Below are 12,500 nucleotides of genomic sequence, written 5' to 3'. Positions count from 1 at the left end.
GTACTGCAAAACACGAACCATTACATTTCTTTCTCCGTAACAGCATAACCTACGAGAAACAGTCGACACTTTTCCAAGAAACGACATAAAATACCTGGTCAGAAATCTTCCTTGATCTACAGTCGCACGGATGGCAATAGCCCTTTCACCACAAGAGCCTTGGTTTACAGGGGATTCCCTATGACTGTCCTCCATCTATTTATTTTTTCTTAATTCGTTTTACAATAAGCCTTTATCTCTTGCTTGTATCATTCTTCTTACCCAAGTACACGTGAGTATTTCTTGAAGGGTCCCGATTATATAAATGATAAAAAGGAACCTTGACATTCAGAAATGAAACAAGGAATGCTAAAACAGAGCTTTGAAGATTCTGGCATTAATAATGAGTTTAAATGAGCACAGAGTACAGGCAAAAGGGACTCGGTACTAAATTTCTAGTTATCTTATGGTTTGTAATTCTTGCACATTTCTACTGTATTTGAACAGAAACATCAAGAAGAGGTTCTGAACTGGCCATGAGACATACGGTCAATTTAGTCACGACAGAAAGCCTGATCCCATAAGGTAGTAGTTTCCCTTGATATGAATATCACTGTTTGCAGGGGTGAAAAGGTTCCTTATAAAAAAATCAATGACTCAACAGAAATACATTAGTCAATTCATTTGACTACTCCACTTCACTTCACATTATATGTGACGAACAACGAAGGTTCACAAAGTTGCGGAATTGAAGTGCTCTGCTGTCTGCTTTCATGTCTGGGTTAGGCTGTCATGCTTGAATATGTATTATTTTGAATTACTGAGAAGCCAGCCCTTCTCCACTGGAAAATTTATTTCTTGTGAAAAGACAATGAAATGGCAAATTTCAACGTTTACTACAGAGAAGGTAAGAGAATTAAAGGATGCAAATGGCAGTGACTGTTGTGCTTTTCTCTGAAACCACAACGATAATCAAAGCTGCTTAATATTAGTATTATCAATAGAAGAGTATAAAAATAGTACACCTCAAACGCCACGTCTACAACGAGCCATTAAGCCAACCGCACATTTCATAATGATTTCTTCATGATTTCCCCCTTTCACTTAATAATGAAGAGCAGCAGCTCGGCCTGGCCATCACTCTTCACTCGTAGTCTAACTCCCACAAGGGCTGCAACAAGCCCCAGCAGCAAAGCCGCCCAACCCCCTCCTCGCCCCCTTCCATCGCCCGATTACAACGTCTGATTGCCAGAAATCACCCTTAGAGGAAGCCAAACTAAAATCCACGAAACATCAGGGCGCTGTAACATTAAATGGGCGCATTTCGCTAAACATAAGCGCAAACTCCTGCCTCTCATGAGATCAGCTGTTGAGAACATATTTAATCACAACAGCTATGCTTCCGTTTGAATAGGATTGGGGTCGTACAGATCTTGTGCCTATAAAGGCCAAAGGGGCAGAACATCTACAGTGCTGAAATGAAGAATCGCGTGATTCTTCAAGACCACAAAGATAATACTCTGGCTATAAAATGTATATGGAATAAAGTACGTTCAAAAAAGAAAATAAAAAAAGGAGAGAGAGAGAGAGAGAGAGGTCAATTTAGCAAAAAAATAAAAGACAAAAGTACCCAGGAGACAGACAGCTGCCCTTGGTAGCAAAACGTAACTTGACAACAAGCTGTCATCCAAAGCCTTAAACACGAGTGGACAATGGAAAAGTAAAGCGTAGACTGAATTGGTTTCTATGTAACAATTCAGTATTACCCTAACGCCATGTAATGGATATTACAAGATCCCCGAAAAGGAAGCATAAATAAAAACAAACTTTCTTTAATACATCGAAAATTGCGCAATTTTATTTTGCCTTTCTCACATCTGGAAAAGTTTGGGAATAGTAATATATATATATACATATACATATATATATATATATATATATATATATATATATGTGTATATGTATATGTATATATATATATATATATTATATATATATATATATATATATATATATATATATACTATTCCCAAACTTTTCCAGATGTGAGAAAAGCAAAATAAAATTGCGCAATTTATTTTGCCTTTCTCACATCTGGAAAAGTTTGGGAATAGAATATATATATATATATATATATTATATATATGTGTGTGTGTATATATATATATATTATATATATATATATATATATATATATATATATATATATATATATATATATAATGTGTGTGTTGTTGTGTGTGGAAGAGAGAGAGAGAGAGAGAGAGAGGAGAGAGAAGAGAGAGAGAGAGAGAGAAGGGGATTTTCAAGTGAACGGTGCAGAAGAACTGGTACCAAACGTGAGCCCGAGAAACACGAGTCCTTGACGGGGCAAGTGAGACGGGAGTGTGAGAGTGTGACGAGAGTTTGACAACCAACTCTTGAGGCAGGAAGGATAATATTGGGGAACAACGGACCTCTACATTTTGCCTTGGACTCCGTTTTCACAGTGGCTCTCTTTTTCCATGATCCTCAAGAGAGGGTCAACAAGTTTAACAAGTACGAACGACACCAGGCTGTGACCTATAATGATGCTTTAACCGTTGATAACAACACCTTTCTCTAAAAGTTGAGAGCGGCCATTTTCACGTATAATTTAGTGTTTTTTGCAGATATTCTGGCAGGTATGCAGCATATATACGTATGTGTGTGTGCACGTATATATATATATATATATATATATATATATATATATATATATATATATATATATATATATATATATATATATATATTTTTTTTTTTTACAATGTGGGGAGTACTGCCAAAATCTTCCAGAAAAATCTCAAGTCAATTACCGTAATCGGCAAAAAATAAAAATGACTTTCCACTGGGATTTAATTTCATATCCACAACCCTCCAAACATGAAACAGCTATGGCATATGGCAGATGACCTTACGTAACCAAAGCTCTCCATCACTCATTGCCATAACAACATCAATAACAATGTTAACAACGACATCTATTGCAATTACCACTATAGCTGCTAACACCCATCTTACTACTTCCTAGTACTAATGACAGGATACGAAGGTACTATACTGCTGTGCCAACAGAAGTAACATTAAATATAAATATTTGCCAACCAAAGGATACTGCTTATTCATCAATCCTGAATGTGTACATACATACATACATACACACACACACACATATATATATATATAAATATATATATATATATATATATATGTAATATATCATCTATATATATATATGATATATATATGTGTGTGTATGTATGTAGTGTGTATGTGTGTGGTGTGTGTGTAAACAAGTAAAAGTACAGCACCTGGGTATAGGGAAGGTTGGAAAAGCAACAGGAAGCACAACGGGATATGGCACGTCAAGTGAGCAGACTTCAGACTTCCTCCTACCGCTTATGCATTGCCTTTCACTCTTGGATGCAATTCCTTTAAGGCTGCAATCGCAAAGCAATTACCTTAACGCTGAATCTCGGGACCTCCAAACGTTATCTCAACCTGAAGACGACAACGCTTAATTCAGGAGCGCTACGTGTTTCAACATGCAGCTTATGTGTCCTTAATAGCACAGTTGGTACCTCTTCTTTCCACCCTGATTTCCTCTATTGTATCCATTTGTACGTTTGTGCGTGCCTTAAGTTTTTTCTTCTTTTCTCCCACTCTCTGGAGATGTTGTTGGAGGCCATCCAGTTTGTTCCTGCCCAGGAGTGACGTGGCGCAGAAATGTCTCCACCCGGATCTGCCACGAGACTTAACGAGCACCCGAAGAGATAATCCGATGCCAAACTTATACCACGAATGTATAAGGGTCATTTGCAAGGAGCATCTGAAAGCCTCTCGCCCGGTTTTCGCACTGCCTTTCAAGAAATTTGGGAATGAGGTGCGCGACTGACTTGCCAACTTTCAAACGGTATTTCCTACTCTTGGCTCCCGATTGATACCCAACCAACAACACCCTTTGTTTACATCACCTGCTCCTGGTCGAGTGCCCCTTGCCCTGCCCCATTTGACGATTTCATCTGGAAGCAACAACAAAGGTTCCGGTTCTGCTGTCTCCTTTTATCTATTCCAGTCAGTTCCAGATTCTGGTCCCGAAGACCTCAGCTTCCTTTCCTGTGCCAATATGAGTCGTATAATTTCTTTTTTCCTGTGACTAGAACCTACATTCTGGAATAGTTTGATGTGATCAAAAAACTTAGAAGGAAAACAGCATGTTGACTTCCCAAAACACAGAAGCAAAAGAAAGGTCTAGTTATACGGAAGGCTTTGACTAAACAATGGCTTCGATGGTAATTAACAAGATTACCAAAAATTATATCGTTAGAACATCGAAACTTTCAACACGATTACGAAGGTCAACGATCTATGTTTACACAAACACACGTATACATCCATATTATATATATATTATCATATGTGATATATATAGTAATTATATATTTTATATCTATATATAGTATTACATATACATCTATATATATTGGCTTACCGTTGTTACACGCGACTAATATATATGTATTATATTATATTATATATATATATATAGTATATATATATATTATATATATAATATATATATACATTATATGGCACTAATGCCCTTTTCATGTACGACGATAGAGAACCTCAAATGATTGGTAATGAGACTATTTTCAATTTTCACCATACCGTTTTGACTAAGATTTAATCTAAACTCTTTCTATATATTTCGGTGTTTTTTGTTTCATCTGCTTTCCAAGAAGAGCCCTTTAGCATTCTATCTTTACACGAGTGTGCAGGCATTTTCTAGCAAAATGAACATGCAAACATAAAATAAAACTAATAATATATTGGCCGGAATAGCGTAAAGAAAGCGTTGATGCTCACCAAACAAAGGGATATCAAGGAGCTGTAAGTTAGTGAGAACGACTTCGAATACTGACCCAACTGTCACTTAAAACCCGCTTCTTAAGTAACAATAATTACTCGGAATAGATGACCATTCTCACACACTAAGCAGGAAATTAATCAGAATGTATGTAACCATAATGAATTATTGTAATAAATATTCAACTATAATTTATTTACTTAGTTAAAATATTTCAACTTTTACCCCAAATTCAATTACCGGCTTTATCTGGCCATTTGAATAAGTTTTATTTTAACAGACCAGCGCTCACTGGTACTCCTAATTATCATGCAAATTTGGTACTCGGAACAAAAAGTTTGAATGCTAATTATTCAACCAAAAGATTCCTAAACTTTATGCTTCATTTTTCTTAGTACAATTTAACTATGCCTAAACATTATTTTACACAAATGATTAAATGTTTTATAATGCAGGGAAGGAAATGCCAAGGAAAAAGTACAGGAATACGTAGGAGTAGGAACGAAAAGAGATGAAAGACGTAAAACGTAATGGAACAGAAATTAGAGACAAGAAATAAAAGGTACAGTCTTAAGTGATAGAAATTCTCTCTCTCTCTCTCTCTCTCTCTCTCTCTCTCTCTCTCTCTCTCTCTCTCTCTCTCTCTCTCTCTCTATTCTTAACGAAAGGAACTGAGAGTTTGTGAAAAGAATTTCATATTCCAAATTACTTTAAATAGAATGTTTATTGGTCAATGAATCATGCATACCCGTGGTCTTTTGTATTTAACACCGGAATATACGACAATACTTTCACTGCAGAAGTAATCTATCCAGGCAGAATTATGTAAGGAATCTGTTCCTTGTTATTACGAAATTGTAACATACTATTCGCAAGAAATCGTAAAATATCTCGAAATTCAGATAAGAGATCGATAATCAGGATAGAATGTCACATGACAATTCTAACCGACATTCATGAGAGAGAGAGAGAGAGAGAGAGAGAGAGAGAGAGAGAGAGAGAGAGAGAGAGAGAGAGAGAAGCTTAAATGTGACTAAGAGAGCTTCTGGTGCAGCCCATCACATGACAAACTGGACTCGCATGAAGCGTCGACGCACTTTCCATGACGTCATCCTCAAGGCAAGCTGTCTTACAGGCTTACAGGCTACGACGAGTCTGTGGGATTGTTCGGTTCCTTTCGTAAAATTGATTTAATATAATAAATTCTAATCAATTTTTTCTAGTAGATTCAAGATACAACAACAAGATGGTCTTATATAATCGAGTGACCACGAAAATTCCTTACAGTGCACAGACCAAGACGGGGCAAAGCAGTGCCTAACAGTCCAGCGAGAAAAGTGTGTTAATGGACATTATCCCGTACGTTAAGCATAAATAATGTACTTGAGTCATTATTCAGGAAGTGAACGATTAATATACAATACACATTGACATTCATGGTAAAATATATAAACAATCTATTTTTCATATATTATGTTTATAACACCCTGAAAATGTAAATATTTCAACATCATTTTCGCCCTATAGATTTCATGATTTGGGGGGGGGGGGGGGGGGGGTGGGGGGGGGGGGGGACCGGTCCCAATATGTAATATACAACAGATTACTTTCAAGAACATTCGTTTCTGGCGAAATTATGCAAGTACCATGCATGCGTGTGTGTCATGATCTTAGAAAGAAAAATCACAAACGTACGTGTAGCCGCTTAGGCGCATGTACAGCACGTCATATTTCGCAAATATCAATGCAACTTACACGCAATAGAGTCGGAAGTCAGTTGATTGTTGTTCACTTTTCGAAAGAAAAACTTTGACACAAGAACGCGACATTCTGGTTAACTTAATGGCACCGACCTGAAAACGTTTCTGGCACTTCAATATCCACGCAGTCACTACGAATGGCAATTGAGGATTTTAAACACTTTCGGAAATTCTAATATAGTTTTTTTTTTTTATTCTATGCAGCACTGTTTTCTTAGCCGTTTTTGAACATATAGTTAATTGAATTAAATTATCTAGCTGCACATACAAGGATTTGTATTTGTGACGATTGGTCTGTTCATGAATAGACTACAAAGGAATCTCTTAGTTACAATTATATATATATATATATATATATATATATATATATATATATATATATATATATATATACTGACCTATATTTGAAAAATGAAATAAGACAAAGACCAAATATCATATTGTTCACTAATTAATTCTCTAAAAACAGAAAATTCAAAAGTTCTATTACCTTATCAGTACTTAACCTTATTAATGCAAATAAAAGCTACCCGGTTATTCAGAGAAAAATAAATTACACCTTTCCCGTATCTATAAGTAAAAAAAAAAAAAAGGGCTCGGAAGTTCGTTCTCTTTGAAGCAAAAATGAAAATGTTCAGGTATTTTCACGCAAAGGAAGAAATTGTGCCTGAAAAACAAGCCTAAAAAAACTGCATCCAGGGAGTAATGGCGCCGGTGACCATACCGTAATTACTTCACCTGACAGGAAAAGGTACTCTCGCTTCTGAGAAAGTTTTCATCAGACGAAAGTGAAATTACAAAACCCGCACCTTCACCCCTAATTGCTTCTGTATGCACGAATAAGCTGCAATGCAGGAGACAATTATACGGATTTCTTCCCATACATATTGAGATAACAGTCACGTAATCATTTATATATATATATATATATATATTCTATATATATATATATATATATATATATATATTATATATATATATATATATATATGTGTGTGTGTGTGTGTGTGTGTGTGTGTGTGTGTGTGTGTGCGTGCGTGCGTGTGTGTATAAAATGTATATATATACATACAATATAATAATAATTCTATATATATATATATATATATATATATATAAACACAGATTCTACAGACATGGAATTTACTGATAAGGCCAAAACAGGTAACGATAAACAATGGCCTAGTTGAATAAGAGTTGGAAATCTACCAGAAAGAAATGTTCATACAAAAGATTATTATAAAAGATAATATAAAAACAATGACACATCTTCGAGCATTCTCATCATACAAGAGATTGTTCCCTGGATGGTACGACACCCAAACCGGAAAACAATATCGGTAGAGCAAATTGTAAGAAGCATGTGAAACAAAATTCAATTATGTCTGTGACGTTAGAAAGCAACACGAACAATACCCAATTATCAGTAAGCACTTGATGATAAATCTCAGCTGCAAAAATTATATTTTGAAGTTTTAAGTAATTTATTGGCAAAACTATGCTATCTACTACAAGCACAACGAACCTTGGAGCGGTGGGACGGTTGAGGTTTTCCAAGTCTTACACTTTAGACAACAAGTGAGAATATCGCCATATTTAGACATCTCCATTGACAAGTCAATGAAGACCAACTGAACAAATGACATATCATGATTATTGTGTCACTTCCTTGTACAAGGCACATAAATAGCTTTCTTATTACGTCCGCTTTCTGCCGGATGGAAAGATTGCTTTATCCAGCACGCTTCGACATTTGGAGTCTCTCTCTCTCTCTCTCTCTCTCTCTCTCTCTCTCTCTCTCTCTCTCTCTCAAACGTTTTTGGGGCCCTTTTCTCATCTCTAAGGCATAATTGGCAAATGAAGTCTCTCTCTCTCTCTCTCTCTCTCTCTCTCTCTCTCTCTCTCTCAATAAAGTTTGTTTCATCCAAGCGGATCATGACTAATATAAAAGATATGGCCATCAATAATCATTAAGATAATTCAATTCAATACTCCAGTTAGTAACAAAAAACTCTTTTCGAGACCATTTACCGTCACTTTTTTTTTTTTGTAACATTTGGGAGGAAACGAATACACAATTCGAAACCTTTATGTGCTAGAGTTTTATGATCAAACTGCGGTTAAATACAGACTCAAGTTCGAAAGCCAACGCCTATACTCGCTCTTGGAGACCTTGATTCTACAAAGGCCTCTCGATTATTTCTCAACTCTGTTTACCAAGAGGTTGTTGAGCAGAAGCAAGGCATCTTTGACGAAACACCGAAATTGAGTCGATATATTAAAATTCTTTAACAAAATTTAATTAACAAAGAAATAAGTACAGAAAAAAAATAACTATCGGAAAAGACAGTACAAGATTTTCGGTGCATAATTTGCTACTTCTTCATATTAATGCCAATTATTCAAATGGTCGTACAACAAATAAATCAGACCGTTTTGTTTTCACCTCATGCGTCTCTTGGTATAGCACTTAAAACCACTTCAGAAACACATATGATAACCATCGTACTTAAGACTAGAATCCAAGTTCTTCTTCAGTGGAGGGCTGTATTCATTCTAAAAGAGAAAGCACGAATTAAAACGCAGCCCAAATATCTAAGGGAGAAATGAATTTGTGTTTGAATAACTTCATTTTAGGAATATGAACAACACACAATATTGACCCTATTACCTCATTGAATTAAATTCAAATTCAAAACGCTTCAGAATACAGAATATAAAATATTTCAATAAACAGGAGGAAAAGAAATACTCCTGTCACGATAACAAGTCCAGACAAGTACCAAAAATAAATGAACAGTAATTCTATCACAAACATTGACTAATAGATACATTACGTAACGACGGATGCATCCTATAATTCATCATTGCAGTGAGAAAAAAAAACAAGAGGAAGATATGAAGGAGAAAAACACATTCACCGTTCCATTCTCTCAGCGCATCCCTCCTCATCCCCCCCCCCCCCCAACCCTCTCACTTAAATTGCTTCCTCATCAAAAAAATATACGTTAACTTTAATCCAACCTCCAGCTCCGCTATAAACAATAAAAAAAATCCTTCCTCCTTCCAGAATTCCATTCGGTGCATTAAATCTCTCCCATCAAATAAGATATAGGGAAGGTAAGGGAGGAAAAAAATGTAAAATTTCCCCCCCCCCCCCCCCCCGCTCTCTCTCTCTCTCCTCTCTCTCTCTCTCTCTCTCTCTCTCTCTCTCTAGCCGTCAATGACAATCTCGTATCTTCGTTTGATGGGATCTTTCATTTCCTTCACCACGTTCACACACTTATAAAAACGACCTCCCTAAGTGATGGATTTTCCCTTCGTCACGGCCTCCATTTATTTGCACACTGACGGGTAATGATTTTAATTGTCTTTTACGGTAATTTTACAGTACGAGATTATCTCTCTCTCTCTCTCTCTCTCTCTCTCTCTCTCTCTGGAGATGGTGGTGTGGAGCCCATCTAACGGCGCGTGCTTAAGAGCACACACACACACACACACACACACACACACATATATATATATATATATATATATCATCCACAAAAAGATGTGAGTGTTCAGTCTCTGTCTTCTAAGGAATTCATGTTACGTGCGCAGTTTCTCATGTGCCAAACCACAAAGCCATGGACACTTACACTTCACAATGTATGTCAATGTTACTAGACCCTAGACTCAGAAATATTGAGCGAACACAAAAGAGAGAGAGAGAGAGAGAGAGAGAGAGAGAGAGAGAGAGAGAGAGAGAGAGAGAGAGAGAGAGAGAGAGAGAGAGAGAGAGACTCTTTCTTCAGACGCAATCAAGAGAACACAGATGCAGTGAAGGAGAAAGAGACAGAGAAATAAGAAATAAAACTAAATGGCTTTATTATAGCCCCAATGCTGAATGGAGCCAATCAACGTTATTACAATTCGTGATGTTAAATGAAATAAAAGACTGACGTGAATGACAGAAAACCTTTTACCAAAATAGAAGAAACTTTTATCGACGGGAAGCCCTGTCTTAAAAAATAGGTGAGACCGAAGAACTTTCTTAAGGTATGTCACCTCAAACTACCTGATCAAAGAAAAAATGAAACCAAACACTCATCAAAGACGTTTCTAAATTATTACTCGGTTCCCAGAGGATGTGCATTATTGCGGCGAATTGACTGAGGAAGTTATGAAGTGAAACCGATCTGATTTCCTGCGTGGAGGAAACTAACCCCCCGCCCCCCATCTTTTTTTTTTTTTTTTTTTATTCAGAACTAGTGAAATTTGCACTCCCACGAAGGGAAAACGGACATTCACAAAATCAACAACTCTCACCGAACTTGGCATTTTCTTTTCTTCAGTGAGAGTGAGTCAACGCATACACTACACACTCGTATACACATACATACACTGACATAGATCTTAGAAAGCAAGATAATTTTTTAAGTGTACACATCTGCGTGTGAAGGTGAAGTCCCACCAATATAGTAAACACTTGTTTTTTATTGCCTACTGTTAACCTCCAACGACAGCACCATGAATCTAAACACTGTTTTGATTGGAAATCAAGGATTCCGTCTTATTGAACTGTACTGCAGGACTTTTCTTCACTGGACATTATCCTAACCATACAACAACCAAAGTAATAAAAGACAGTAATAGCATAGGGTAAAAAAAGTAAAAATGTAACAACTCGACATCAAACAAAAGTCGAGACTAGAAAGTGCACTATCAGGGGTGGCATATATGTATGGCAATCATGGTTTCATAGAAACAAAATCTAGATACGATATTACGCCGAATCTTCAGTTTTTCCCAAAGGGCCTTTTTCGGTGCCAAGCAGACACGATCAGATACCACCCTCCTTTGCAAGACTTCATTTTGCTTTGTGATGTACGGAGTTTCTGAACATTCTTCCCCATACCTATATGGAAATCCTCTTGTTTCCTTAGCTGACCCCTCCGTTAATTTAACACGTCTGTTCAAGAGGTATTAGTTTTCATGCGTATTCAAGCAACTATATTTATCTAATAGTGAGGGTAGAATCAAATCAAGTTGTATATGTGATTTCTAAGAGAAGTGAAAACTGAGAACCAACTTTATTTCATTCGCCCAATTCACTAGCGGGTGCTTTCTGAAGTGAGGTTACCTGTATAAGAAATACGTTGCCATCACAGCTGCAACATTATATTTCGACGTACGATTGTACCCATATAATGGGAATGACAATCAACCCCGTCACGAAATGAACTCTTCTTCTCCAGCTGACCCCAGAGAGAAACCGTTCCAGCAAAACGTTTACTTTTTTTTTATTCTTTACCCTTATCTGACAGCGCCTTTAATGACCCATTCCAGCCTCTCTCACGAAGAGCCGTAATGGGGAGATAGAGATGATGTGGCAGGCCATTTAATGAGGACGGTCACAGTAGGTGCGAAAATGCTATTATTTATCTAAGGTCCTGGATGGGATGAAGAGAGTAATGGGTAGAAAAGAAATAGGAGGGAGGAGGGGGGGGGGGAGCAGCTATGGAGAGATGAGAGGTACAAGATGTGGGAACCAAGTGAAGGTGTTCCCAGGCATCATAAGATAATTGCTTTTATAAGTAATCAAAGACGTTATGCAAGAGAGAGTTTGGGGGGCGGGGGGTGGAAAATGACAGAGGTAAGTAATAGGGGGAGGGGGTGTTACGAGTACATTTTAGCTCCATCCCCTACACATCGCGAAATTTCATTTATTATTATTATTATTATTATTATTATTATTATTATTATTATTATTATTATTATTGATAAATATACAGTGCTTCATAATTTAGCATCAATTTTCGATACAAAGAGTAAACTTCAGTTTGAAGAGCTAGTCAGTGGCTATACAAACATCAGCGTAATTTGACGGT

At 36.7% G+C, this 12,500-nt stretch overlaps 1 protein-coding gene across 3 annotated transcripts in view; it reads right to left on the bottom strand.

Annotated features, from left to right (window-relative positions):
• LOC135212713 (dentin sialophosphoprotein-like) overlaps positions 1-12,500 on the bottom strand; it is a 250,068-nt gene that overhangs the window by 134,476 nt on the left and 103,092 nt on the right. The window lies entirely within an intron of this gene.

Source organism: Macrobrachium nipponense, chromosome 41, assembly GCF_015104395.2.
Source record: "Macrobrachium nipponense isolate FS-2020 chromosome 41, ASM1510439v2, whole genome shotgun sequence".
NCBI lineage: Eukaryota > Metazoa > Arthropoda > Malacostraca > Decapoda > Palaemonidae > Macrobrachium > Macrobrachium nipponense.
Note: the sequence above shows the minus strand (reverse complement) of the source record. Positions and strands in the feature narration are given on the sequence as shown.